Source organism: Curcuma longa, chromosome 6 (genome assembly GCF_044706935.1).
Source record: "Curcuma longa cultivar G26 ecotype Majalengka, Jawa Barat chromosome 6, ITB_CL_G26_1.1, whole genome shotgun sequence".
Taxonomy (NCBI): Eukaryota; Viridiplantae; Streptophyta; class Magnoliopsida; order Zingiberales; family Zingiberaceae; genus Curcuma; species Curcuma longa.
In genome coordinates, this window is record NC_133866.1 from 1293388 (window position 1) to 1305028 (window position 11641).

At 33.4% G+C, this 11641-nt stretch overlaps 1 protein-coding gene across 1 annotated transcript in view; it reads right to left on the reverse strand.

The window, feature by feature from the left end:
* LOC141830665 (mediator of RNA polymerase II transcription subunit 12) overlaps window positions 1-7117 on the reverse strand; it is a 47731-nt gene extending 40614 nt beyond the window's left edge. Inside the window, exon 1 of the mRNA XM_074718079.1 lies at window positions 6837-7117. The gene's annotated coding sequence lies outside the window, so the exon portion shown is untranslated. The remainder of the gene's footprint in view (window positions 1-6836) is intronic.
* Window positions 7118-11641: the final 4524 nt, after the last annotated feature.

An 11641-nucleotide genomic window follows, 5' to 3' on the forward strand; every position in this document is an offset into this window, starting at 1 on the left:
GCCAGTGGAGTCAATTTCCTATTTTACAGAAAAATCAATCGATGTGAAGGAAGATGGTAGCACTCACTCATTGAATAAATAGGACAAAACCCACTCTCAATAATCTTATTGACAATCTACTTTGTTGCCAAGACATCAACATAAAAAAGCAAGCTTATCAGGTGGTGAAACACAGCCAAACAAAATAGCCGCTGGAAGTTGATGCTATATCACACCCAACAAGATGTGATACCATTCATTAACTTCAGCAAGTATGAAAATTCCTTTCTTCAGGAAAGGTGACGACTATACTGAAATATAAACAAATTAAGCAGTTACTTGACGATTGTAGCAGGAAGACATTCAAAAGCTTACAAGTAAAAGATGTATGTTTAATAGAAATCAAGAATGGTTCAGTTTAAAGTGAAAGGGTGATGGTCAGTAGAAACTAAATAGTTTAAATAAGTAAGAAGGCAAATAGAAAATAACCAAATATGAATAATCTTAACTGTGTGTTTCCAATGAGAGAATGAAACAAAGAAAGAAATAAGGTGGCAAAAAGATTTCTACAATGACAATTTTCCTCGGTTTCCTTTGACTTAAAAAGTTTGAGGGAAGGAAATAACTAAAAAAATCTTCTCAGTTTTCCATTATATTGCATCCATCTGATTTAAGTGGAAATCTCATTTCAGCTTGAAAAATATTTTTTAAAAATTCTTTTCAAACTATATTTGATTTATGTTTTCATTTTTTTTACATTTGACAAATATAGTTTTAATTTTTTTCCCATGTTTCCTTTGGTTAAAGGAAAGAATCAGATGAAAAATATTTTACAATTTTTTCCTGTAGCATTTCCTTGCCTCTCTTTCTTCCCCTAGTTGTTTCCTTCATTTGTAGGAATGACAAAGTAAATGTTTTGATCCCTAAAGTTTAAAGCAAACAAGAAAAAATAATAATTTGATGAGCTAGCTGATGGCAAGAAAAGAAGAATCTGTATTGTGTTATGCACCTCTTTCGTACCTAGAACCCCTTTTGTGAAATAAAGCTCCAGAAAAAGAATAAAAATCCATCATTTGATGGCAGTATAGAGAGAGGTCTAAAAAAGAAAACAGTATAGAGAGAGGTCTAAAAAAAGATGTGTCCATGGGGAAACAAGAAATGCAGAGGGCGAGGAAAAATTCAGGTTTAAGCCTCATGACCATGAGAACACATGAGCTCAGAGCCCCTCCCTGAAAAAGGAAAGATAGTTCATGGAATTTTTGGGTTCCAAGAGGTAGAGTAAGAGCAAGAGAAAGAGGAAGAAGAAGAAATAGGGGAAGGTGGAAGAAGAAGAAATAGGAGAAGGTGCTAGGGTTTGTTCTAACAGATTCCCAAACCAAACTAGTAAGGGGCAAAGTAAAATCACTACAAACAAAAAAAAACAAAGAGAGGAATAGGAGAAGAAGAGCCTGGTAATATTATAAAACCATATAAAGTGCAATCTGTAAGACCAAGAAGGGAGAGCCAAAGGTAGGAATATAGGGAATGTATAAGGGAAATTTTAGTCCAACTCTTTTTCCTTTATGATACCCTTCTAATTTCCCTTTGGTTTTGGGATGATGATATTGAATATTTATTATATGATGAATGAATGTAATTCAAAGAAGATCATGGGGATGCGATGGGATGGGATGGCATGAAGCAAATACTTTAATGTTTTATTATATTATATTTATATTAAATTATAATATCTAAATATTGTTAACAAGAGATACATGTCATGACATGACATGACATGACATGATGGCAAAGGAGGAAGAAATGAAAATAAAACTATAACAACAACAATCAATCATTTATCCCACTAAGTAGGGTTAGCTATGTGGATCCTCCTCCTACGTCATTGGGTTCGATCTCATACTATATCATCATCTATATTTAAATGAATTTTATCATCTTTCATCATTACTAACCAAATCTTATTTGTTCTCCCTCTTCCTCAATTAATGTATATATTTTCACAGTCTCACATCGACTAACTGGGGCATTTTTGGTCGCTTAAGCACATATTCATATCATCTTAAATGTGTCTTTCCAAATCCCTCACACAACCCCGACTTTCTCTAGAATCTTATCCTCTTCATCATCATATGTCCTCGCATACACCTTAATATCCTCATTTCTATGACTAATGAAAAATTTTAAAAATAACCAAAGGAAAAATACAATGCAACTTTTATTTATTATATTATATTAATAATGGATCTCTCTTCCCACACCATCTAATTTAAGCCATAAATTTTAGATAATTATTTTAGTTTCAAGCTAGTTCACAGTTCAAACAATTAACTACATCTCAAACAATAAACTATTTCTGTTTGGTTTTGTCTTATTCAATCTCATGATGTAGATAATATATTCATGATTTATCACAAAATAGAAAAACTAATTAATGATGGTTGCAACACAAAAAGAATTTGTACTTTTAACATCAAATGGTAAAAGAAAGAAAAAAATCATAGAATTTATCTAATGAACATATGCTAAAGATCTCTTTTATGCTTGCAATAATTTGCATCTTGAATATGGGCAAACATTTAGTAAAGAACAGTCTATCCTACAAAAGCAAGTGTAAGAATGAACCAACATGTATTTGCTTTAAGGAACTAATCGCACCACATAGACATGGATCAAAGTTAGTCATCATCTTCATATCACATTAACAAACCTCCTTGTTTTATGTTTATTTGAAAACAGTAAAGCTATCAAGCAAATAGAAGATAGTAGATGCACAGAAGAAAATAATGGTGTAGAAGAAATATATTCAACAAACAAGAAAGAAAATGAACTATGCTATTAATTCTTTCAACTACTTCTACTTATATTATAAAATTAATTTATTATTACAAGTGAATGATTGGATTAACTTGATGCTAAAGAAGGGATGGACATTTTTTCTCATGATAGAGAGAGGCTAAAGTTAAAAGTCATAACTTTAATGTTAGAGAATGTTGGTTCCTCCATTGTGATTGGATTTAATTGTGCATTTTTTATTTGATAATAAGTTTAAGTGAGTTGGTTTGAACTAAAGACCTCATTTTAAACTTCTCGTTCTAATATTTACTATAGATCATTGCGTAATGCAAAGTTTGACTAAAGCACCCATAGGATAAGCATGAAGCATGTTGTGGTGAAAATATCGAGATTTAAGAATATACTTGTGTGAAATGTATTTTTAGGTGTAGAACTTTATATGAATAGAATAAGCATCTAATTTAGATAGCATTTTTAGAAGTGTCTTAATAAATATTTTTTGTTTTCTAAATATTTTAAGGTATCAAAATCTAAAATCTAATTAAAATCAACTTAATGCTAGACCTTACTTTTTTAATTCCCATGGAACTTCGATTGCTTTCGCTATGTGACAAATGTTGTGTATCCACATGAGTACTCTATTTTATCAATCAGCTCAATGTAAAGAAAAGAATTTCACATTGTCTTTTCTTTGTGCAAGTCATTCCTATCTCCACGTTGATCGTACAAAAGCACTTGGGCAATCGTTGGTCATGCTAAGCTTGAAGGCCATATCTAACTTCACTTATACTTGCATTGGACACTATTGAACTCCAAACTTCCTTTCTCTATTATACCTACAGTCAAATGTGTCATGTCTCCACTTCTCTCCTACCAAGGTGAAATTTGTGTTCCCCATACTCCACTTGCTTCGTCAAAGGCATCCATAGTTTAGAAATCCTACATTTGCTAGGGATGTAGCATGACGACCTCAAAGTCAATTCTCCCTTCGTTCGTGTCACTATCTACAACAATAGAGTTATGTTTCCTTCCCCTTCATTTTGACACCTTCTACCCTCTCCACCAAGAACAACCTCCTTGTGGTCAATCTCATTCTTCGATTTCCTCTTTGAGTAGAAACCTAATCTACTTTTGACTTATGCTTAATAATGTAACACTTGTGGTGGTGGGAGAGAGCAATTTGCTCCTTGTCAAATTTGCACCATAGCCTCCAATGAACTCATGGGTGGTAGCATGAGGATAACCTCTGCTGAAGAACTGTCTTTGGAGGCCTAGAAAGTGGCAAAGTATTATATATAATTTAATTGCAATTGGAGATCCACTGCACAAGCAAAATAGCATTTTAGTGTGGATGAATTAGAAATGCCCAAAGAATATTCATGGTAAATGAAAAACAAAGGGCATGAAAATTGCTTTTTTAATATTGTTAATGTTCATCAAGTTTGAAGATCAAAATAATGTTACTATTCTCTATTTATGGGCATGGTGTGCTATGACAAAAAAAGGTACTAAAAATGCTTGCCAAAGAAAATTTGCATTGATGTATTAGCCGAGGGATCTAATTTTTAATTGGCAATTGACATGGGAGGTACTTGGACTACATTGAATAAGAGATCAAAGAGGAACCAACATGACAAAACAACAAAAATTAGTTAGTAAAAAAAAGGGAGAATTAGTTAGCAAAAATATTGCGACCAAATTGAACACATTGTAAAGGAACACTATTCAAGAGGGGAGTATCCCAAATGGTATCATAGAAAATCATTAAAGTTTCCTTCTTAAAACAATCTCTCACTCGCTCTCTCTCCCTCTATTTCTCTCTATCTCTAGTTTGTGTATTTAGTCGCAAGGCATGAATGGTGACCTCCCTTGCTAGCCACCTCCCATTAGAAATTGACTTCCCCTCTCACTAAAATTTTTTTTCCTAAACTATTATACTTTATAAAATTTTTTATTCCTACATCCATCTACTATTATACTTTATCAATAAGTTGTGGTTGATTAGCCTTCCAATACATCCATCTATTTTTTTCATATTCTTTTAACAGAGACTGCATTGGCAGGAGCTTTGTGCATTGGGTTGTCCTTTGTTCTCTTTACCAAATAATTTTTTCCTAATAAAAATGAGGTCCAAACATATCTTCATCAATGTTCTCTTTACCAAATAATTTTTTCCTAATAAAAATGAAAAGGTACTTAATTCCAAACTCATCAACGGTTGATGGACACGGTCTAATTCTACATTTATTTCTGAATTTGTTAAAGCTTTAGAAATTTAATGTTTCAAGAGACTTTTTTTCTTTCTTGTGTTTTCAGGAAGATGAGAGGATCAGGCTTAGAGCCAAACATCCTGTCTCTGACCTATTGCTTGTTCATAACTAAACTAGCAAATCATTAAGTTACACAATGAATTCTGACTAGTTTGCATTATAGTAAATAAAATTCTACCATTTTATCACAATTTGTAACCATGGAATCTATGTCACTATCTTAAACACTGTAATATGAACTTAGAGTTGGATGGGCTGGAACTTGGCAAGTAGCAAAGTTACTTAACAGATGTATTTCTTATTCATTGTAGGTATTGGCTGAGTTGAACAAGCAACTGGCGTACAGATTTGTTCTTCTAGAGATAACTCAAATTTTTATTAAGAAAAAAACTTACCAGATTATTATAATATGTACCATTACATCATAAGATAACCAATTTTCTTCTTCTCTTCTTTGATATACAGACTTTAGCAATGATTCCTATACCTCATGATTGTCTACAATTTGGATCGGCTAAGATGGTAATATTTCCAACAGTAGTTCATGTGCAATGTATTGATCTTAATGGATACATGCTGCAGATTGATGTTGGTGTGTATGATTAGTAGTAATTCACTCTTGAAGTGTATAATTCCTTACTATGTGACCAGATATTGATACTACATGGAATGAGTGAACAGATACTAATAAGTCACATTTCATGATCATCTTGTAGGTAATTGTGGAGCTTACTGTGGTAAACTTCACAAGGGACTTATTTACACAGAACGGGCATACTTCTGTAGCTGCTATTAGTTGCCTGAATGAGAAGGCTAAGCAACATAGAATCTGGATGTGTCTCTGTATATGAGTTTCCTGCTGCCATACTGACCAATGTTGGTGTGTTAAATGAAATAAATTCCATTACCAAAATTGTTGTTCTTCTGCTTGGGAATCACTTATTCAGCATAGATATTGATTCTGTTCAGACCAAACAACACAGCTCAAGAATGGGGATGTTTTTTGTGGCATCTCTGAAAAAACAAATACTCCATTTTCCCATTAATACTGGAATGTTGACCTTCTAAAATGAGTCCAGTAGTTGTCGGGATGTTGATGAATTTGAATGCTGTGATTTCTTGTAGTGAGACACCTGAAGAATCAATCCACCAGTAGTCATTTCTAAAGTTGCTTGGTTGTTTGGTGATCAAAGTGGTGCTCCATGAAATCCAATACAGGCTGTTGTTCATAGTTACTATATGGCTTTTTTCCATTTTCCTAGTTCCCATTAGTTTTGATATGTTTGTAGATAATGTTTTCCCCTTTAGCACTCTCTAGCTATAGAATGTTTTGTATCAACTATGAAACTTAAGGAGTAGCCCTGAAGAACAGAAAATGAAAGGATTCAAATGAAAGTAAACCCAACACTAGTTCCCTATTAAACTAGTTGTTCCTATGAAACTTAAACACCCTCTTTCTATACTTCCCTACTAAACTAGTTCCCAACTAAACTAGTTTTTCCTAACAGAAGAGGATAAACAGGCTCCTAATTATGTTGGTCAATAAGTGATATTGTTGCAGACTGGATCTGGAACTGAATGCCACTGCAGTACCTAACTAATAAAAAATGACAGAAATGAAATCGAGAAAACAAAGCGAATGGAGAGAATAGCATCCATGCAACCGTTTGTCATCGATAAATTAATCTCTATGACAGAATTTCAACAGAAAAGAAATATGATCACTATCATCCACAAGCTGCTTTGAATGAAAATTATGGATTTGAGATGTAATAGATTAGATCAGAATTTTACCAGATCTTGATACATCCGAATTCTTTAAGATGGATCTGAGATGAGATCAACGACGAACTGTTTCGATGAGGGTCAAACTGTACAGGCGTGCGCCGGGCGACAAAACTTTGGAGTTGGTGACAAACTACTTGAACACGGCCCCGCTACGAGGAGAGTTGGACGAGGGTTGGAGAGCAACGGCGGTGTGCGACGAGGGTTCCAGCAGGTCGGAGAAAGCCGTCTGCAAAGCGAGGGATCGGAGGAGACCGAGAACGCTAGGGTTGGAGGGGGAGGGATCGCGAGGGTTGGGAGAGGATTTGGGTTGTAGGGTTTGGGTTGGCGGTGTTAAACGGGTTTCGATGAAAGTTCGCCCTTGTTTTTCAACTTGAAAATTTTTTATTCATTATAACTTTTAGAAAATATAATAAATTTATTGAAATAATTTAAAATAGTACATTATTTTTTTTATAAATTTATATAGTTATTTTATTTTTATAAATTTAAACTTTATTTTTGAAAATAGAAAAAAAATATATAGATTTCAACTTTATTAATATAATAATTTATTTAGAACTATTTTATAGGACCTTAATTAAATATTACAAATAAATTATGTGTGAAATTTATGAGTGAAAATATCATTTAAATATTAAATTTATACAGATGATTTCGCTGTTGAATTCATGATGTCTATCATTTTAATAATTTTAATGGTAGGGATGGCAACGGGCAAATTACATATTCTACCGTTCTCATTTTCATTTATTATATTCATCCTCATCTTTTTCTCCATCTTTATCGACATCCCATCCGGTATTAAACTTTCATCCTCATTCTTATATTCATCAGAGAATCAAATATGCATATCTTGTCCAAATATCCTATTACCACCTACAATTATATATATTTTTTTAATTTAAATTATTTCGATGAAGTATATACCAAATTTTTAAGAAAATAATAGTATAAAAAATTAAAGATAAAAATTAACAAATTAAACATCATAAAAGAAATAATAAAGAGGTGGTCCTACTCTATAAAATTTGAATTGAAGAGGTGTTAGTTGTTGGTTTTAGAAGCATCACATTGAACTCGAGATTTTGATGTATGACTAAGGTTAAAGTTAGATTTAGTAAGGTATAATAAGATTGTGTCAAGTGTACAAGAATAGATTACTTGATAGATGATGAAGTCCTGATTGAGAATCAGGATTGCCCATAGTAATACTAGGCAAGAAAAGTCTTGATCACGCAAAAGTTAAGTTTTGGTTGGGGACCAAACAAAAAAAAAATCTAGTTGGGAATTTGGTGGAACAAATCCAAGTAAAGTCAGTTGGAAGCTGAAGGCTTAGCAAGCAAGTCCAAGTGGAATTAGTTGGGAGATGATACTTGATAACTCATACTAAATGGGTTAGTTGGGAGCTAAACATTAGTCAGTGTATGCGTGAGTAAATTTATATCTTATATTATACTCATTTATGCACAACAAATGTAGGGAAATGAATTTCTACAGTTCCAAGTAACCGAAAGGGAGTTCGAGCGACTGGTTGGGGATAACTCCTAATTGTTACCAGGCGATCGAAAGGGAGTTCAGGTGACTAGCTGGGGATAACGCCTGATTGACGAAGCCTAGGTTACCGACCGAAGACATTTCTAGGCGACTGATGATGACAAGATCTAGCGATCTAAGCAAGACGGTTAAGATGAGATTTGACCAAGCTCTAGGCAACCAAAGGGCTTTCAGCCAATCAAAGACCGCAGACGATGTTATCTACTAGATAAATGTTACCACGTCAACACTTTCCAAGCAACTAGAGAGGCTCCAGCTGACCGGAATCATACCACATTAGCAATCAAAGAAGATCTATATAAGAAGTTTTGAGACAGAGCTTTTGTAATAACTCTTATCTTGCTACTACTATGTTCATGCTCGTACTCACTGTGCTCTTCATACGCTACTATGACAATGTGTTGCAAATCTACGATTCAACTTCAATCGGTAACTTGGGAGTATATCTTTACTAATTTGTTATTGTATATTGTTCGTACTCTTAAAGTTTTAAATTCTTTTTCTTTGGGTTTCTCTATCTCTAAAGACTTTCTAGAAAAGATATCTAAAAACTAAGAATCAATTTTTTTTATATGCACATGTTTATACTTGCTTGAAAATTTATCCTGTTTTACATTTAGTAGTCGTACATATTCAAAATCTTGCATGCTTGAATTACTAAATATTTTTAAATATTAAACATTGCATATTTCACAAAAGTACAAGGTTAATTGTTCATTATAAAATCTTGTTAAGTTAGTTAACTTCTTTATTTTGTTGTAATATTCTTTATCTATTAATTTCAAATATTACCTTGTAAAATTTTTAACGATATTCACCCCCCTCTAGCATCGAGTTCAATCCTACAAATTAGTATTAGAGTGGATTGAATTGATAGTACACTAGGAAAGGTTGGTTATGTGCACGTTTAGGAAGGGTAAGCAGTACCCTACTTATCTAGTCAAGTGGAACTAGCGATAACTACCTCACCTCGTTCTAAACCAGTTAGACCAAGGGAGTGTACTAAAGTTGATCGAGTTCAAGTTTCTTATTTTAGCTTTATCTTAGAAAGTGGTCGTTGTTTCAATCAAAGAAGGTTACTGTGTCTCGCCACGACTTAACAGCCAAGTTAGAAACCTCTTACTTAACTAGCACAAAACAAAATCTGAATCTAACTTAGGATGAAATTTATATTTTGGGTTAGATCAAATCAATTTAAAGAAATTAACTTAATTTGAACTTAACCTAAACCAATTTCTCAACTCTAAGTTCAATGGACTTGCAAGAAGGTTACATCACAACCCATCCTCCCCTCTTCAATGACAATAACTTTGTCTATTAGAAAGGAAGGATAAAATACTATCTCATGAATAAGATAGACAATTAGATGAAAATCAAGGTAAGGTTTGAACTACCTCGAAATCTAAATGAGGAGCCAGCCGACATTAGTCACTACACAAGTGACACTAAAAAGAAAGTTCAAGTTAATGCTCGAGCCACAACCACACTTCCATGCTGGTTTAACTCATGAACAACTGAGTAAAGTTAGACCTTTTAGCAGTGCTAAAGAATTGTGAAAAAAGTTCATTGAGTTCCATAAAAGTTCAGCCAACTCACGGGCTCCTAAGAAAGATTTATTATTAAGTCAACTTTAAAATATCCAAATGAAGAAATGTGAGTTCGTAAGTCAATTGCACAACCGATTCAAATAAATTATGGATGGTATCCATGCAATCTGTGAACAAGTTGATAATCGTGACTTAATTAGATATGCCCTAAAAGCCTTCCCCAGGATAACTCTGTGGGCATCAATGATAGATGTTTACAAAGTGTCTAAGGACATCCCTAATAAAATTAAATGAATTCTTTTATAACTTTGAACTTTATGAACAGACCAATCTAGACCAAAAAGAAAAAGATATAGCCTTAATTGCTGGTAAAAGTAATGGACACAAATCTAAGTTTAAGTCAAGACCCAAATTAAAGGAAGAAACCGAATCAAAATCTGAGTTCAGATCATCGACTAATGAATATGACCTATCTTTAGAAGTCACTAATCTGGTTAAACGGATGATCCAACGAAAGATATTTTCTAAAAGATTCATAAAATGGGATATCTCAAGAAAGGATTTAGCCAATTTTCATTATTTTGAATGCAACAAGAAGGAATACTTCAAATTGGAATGTCCAATTCTAAAAGATAAAGAAAAAGACAACAATAAGGGCGAAAAGAAAAAGATGAAAAAACACTCAATGCAATTTGGGATGAGTCCTCTTTAGAATACGAGTCAGACTCAGATTAAGTCAACCTACACTAGTAGCAAATGAAGAATCATACAAAAGTGAGTTCAAATCTGAGTTTGAGTCGGCCTCTGAATCTAATCAAATCAACGATTCAAATGAATCAACTAATGAGGAGACAAACTCAATCACCAAAAAACTCTATCTCACTGTCTCATACTTAACTAGAGCTCTAGCTAAGTATAAGTCACAAGTCAAGTCCTTATTTAAGGAAGTCAAAGACCTTAAGGAAAAACTAATCTTGACTTGTCAATAAAGGCTAATCAAGTTGGAACTTCAACTCAAGTGTTGAAGTTTAAGGAAGAGAATTCTAACTTGAAGAACCAAGTCAATGAATTAAAGTCAATATTGAGCAAGCTCACATCTAGATCTAAGTATTTAAATATAATATTTGGATTTAGACGAGCTGCATACTGTAGGATCGAGTTGAGTGCTAGGGGTGAATAACACTTTTATCATTTTTTCATATATTCAAAAATCTTACGAAAATCAAAGTACAGATACGGAACAACAAAAATAAAAGAATATAATACTTTTATTTACTTAGTTCATAGCCACATGATGCTACTCCAAGACCCATGATCCTTGATCGTTTCTAATAGACAATCCATTATTAAATTCCCTTCTTAAAAGAAGGAGTTTTCACTTTTACAAAAGGATGCTTAGAAATGGTAAACCTTTACCATTTTAGAGTTTAAGTACAAAGGCTAAATGAAAAGATTACCGACTAATAAAATAGAAGTATAGCACAGAAGTTGATGCAACTCCTCGGCATTACGACAACGTACTGGATGTGTTGTTTGCGTGTAGGAAGTCATTGCAGTAGTGTAAAAGTTGTGTTCTATGGTTTTCCCTCGCAATTGCATATATAGGCCGATTCGGGCGCTTGAAAATCCTTCCGGGCACCTCCATGTCATCCCGTTGATCCACTTCTAACATTGACTTGGCATCTTCCTGGCGCCTAGATGCTGACGTGA